The sequence below is a fragment of the Macrobrachium rosenbergii genome, chromosome 1 (genome assembly GCF_040412425.1).
Source record: "Macrobrachium rosenbergii isolate ZJJX-2024 chromosome 1, ASM4041242v1, whole genome shotgun sequence".
Lineage (NCBI taxonomy): Eukaryota > Metazoa > Arthropoda > Malacostraca > Decapoda > Palaemonidae > Macrobrachium > Macrobrachium rosenbergii.
This window is the reverse complement of record NC_089741.1, coordinates 53,551,858-53,554,357: the sequence shown is the minus strand read 5'-3', so window position 1 is coordinate 53,554,357 and position 2,500 is coordinate 53,551,858. Positions and strand designations below refer to the sequence as shown.

The 2,500-nt window shown below is 40.4% G+C and overlaps 1 protein-coding gene across 4 annotated transcripts in view; it reads right to left on the bottom strand.

The window, feature by feature from the left end:
- Positions 1–2,500, bottom strand: part of LOC136837231 (cytotoxic granule associated RNA binding protein TIA1) — a 661,273-nt gene that overhangs the window by 607,350 nt on the left and 51,423 nt on the right. The gene's annotated exons all lie outside the window — the stretch shown is intronic.

Below are 2,500 nucleotides of genomic sequence, written 5' to 3'. Positions count from 1 at the left end.
GCTAAATCACCGGAAATCCCTGTCTTATATGATAAAAAATCGTAGTTCCTTTAGTCCATTCCTCTTAGAAATCAATCATCTCGAGAATGTTAACAAGTAAATTTACTTGGAAAGTTTCAGGAAATTCTGTCCAACCCCTGTCACAGATTCCCTTTAACAGGAATGAACAGAAAGACAGGGATGCGGGTGAAAATGTTCCCTCTTCCCAACCTTGTTGGCAGAGGCTGTAAATTACCAGAATAAACAGCTGCAGGACAACTATTTAATCATCTTCAAAGTTACACTTATTTAGCTCTTCTGTAACAATTTTTAAACTTTCTGCAGTTTCTTAAACCCCTAAAGTCGATTTGGCAGGACATGCATCAACGGATTTATCCGTCACTTCGGACGAACCACGAGTTTCCCCGTTGGGCCTCCATCAAATAATCTATTTTTCCAAGCACTTGCTTTCCAATCACAAGCCGAGGGGATGGCGTCGCCCTTTGATGTGCCGAACGCATAAACTTATAAGCAACGGGCGCGTTCCATTCGGTCAGTCTCCAAGCGAGCGTTTCCAACGCAGCAGAAACGCATCCTAGCGAGGGCCGTCCTGTTCAACTAATAATGCAAATTAATCATCCATCAACTCCACAAATCACCTTCCAGCGTGGCTGTTATAAACATTAATTGCATTGATACATAATCACTGAACAGGATATTGAAATACGGGGAGTATAAGACAGGCCAGCATAATTACACCACGGAGGAATTTAATTGAAATGAAATTATGTTGATGAGTTCGTATAATAAGCCTGAGATTCTCTCTCTCTCTCTCTCTCCTCTCTCTCTCTCTCTCTCTCTCACACACACACACACACACACACACACACATACACAAAGGTTGACAAACTCTTCGAACTTCAGAAAGTGCATTTCCTCACTCAAATTAGGAACATGGCTTGAGGCTCTTGTATAGTTAATAGGTAATTTGAAGCCGTTTCACAAGATGTTCTTATTGGGGAGGGAGAGACAACCCTTATGCCTTCAAAGTGACGCCGTTCGATCTATCAATATTAATCGAAGGGATTCCACATTCACTTCATAAAACTCAGAATTTATTTAAAATTCTCGAAAAGCTTTGCTTACTGCCAACTTTTGGTTCCCCGGAACTCATAATCTCCCCTTTTTCAAGACGCAGGTTATTCCTACTTTTGGGATCGAGTTTCCCTCCTTGTTTTTCCTCCTTCTATCTCCTCTTTGCATCGGGGCTGGCAAGATAACTGTACTGGGTAACCGTCCCATTAGTTTCTGCATTGAACAATGAAAATAACTAACACGTGCTCTGACAAAGTGCACAGAGACACAAATGAGAGAGAGAGAGAGAGAGAGAGAGAGAGAGAGAGAGAGAGAGAGAGAGAGCTCCTCAGCCAATTAGACAGTATTCCTGAGAATCAGCGGAGCGGGGGGAGGGGAAGTCACGCGGATATGTATAATATCAATCACGGATATTAAAATCGCCAATGGGAAACGACTGGCAAAGTAGTACTCGTAGACATCGCCTTGTTGTAGACAACAAGTCGGTCTTGGAAAATCCCCTAAAACGGGAAATTCGATTCCGGCAGCCGGGAATAACGACCTTACTCACTCTCCTTTTGCCTTGGATGGGTTGAAGGAAGAAGGGGGTGGGGGTTGTTTTTGTAGGGGTGGAGGTGGGGGTGTACCGGGAGAAGTGGAAATCGGAGTCGGGTGCTGGCAATTATTGGTGTATTGTTAAGCACTCCAGGAATCCGCGGGGAACACACACCGTTTCTCACACGCTATTCTAGGACCCGTCAACCTGGCAATTTTGTCTGTCTGTTCCCTCTCATACACAAAGCCACACCTGTCCTGTTTCTATGTGTGTATATATATATATATATATATATATATATATATATATATATATATATAAATATATATATATATATACATATTCTCGAGACAACAATGTTATAAAAGCGTATAAAGGATAAAATCATGTTGCTGTTAAGGTTAGGAGACTAAGAGATTTCAATCTGCTTTCTTTGTAGTACCTAAAACCTTTTATTCATTCAAGTAATGCAGCTAGCAAATCGATACCTTAATCAATAGGAGAAAACCTGCTCTTTCCACGAACACTTTTTACTTTACCAAGAACGTCGGCAGATTTTTAAAAATTAAATTTTATGGGCTTATCATTCGACAGCGGCAAGATCATATTTTATCCAAGAGGAGAACGAAGCCATGTATCTAAAGTGAGAACTTTGGCATTTTCGCTGATGTTCCATTAAACAATCCGGTTAAAAACCTGTTAAAAAATAAACTCGGAGTCCGTATAACCTGCAAACAATCAATTTAAATAGGTAAATAAAATCAAACTAACACAACACGGTTCTCTATACCTCCCTTCCCTTCCTTATTTTCTCTGGTAATACATTAATAATGTTCATACTGGCTAAAAATATTAATTTCATGTGTTCGATGAAAACTAAAAAAAAAACGA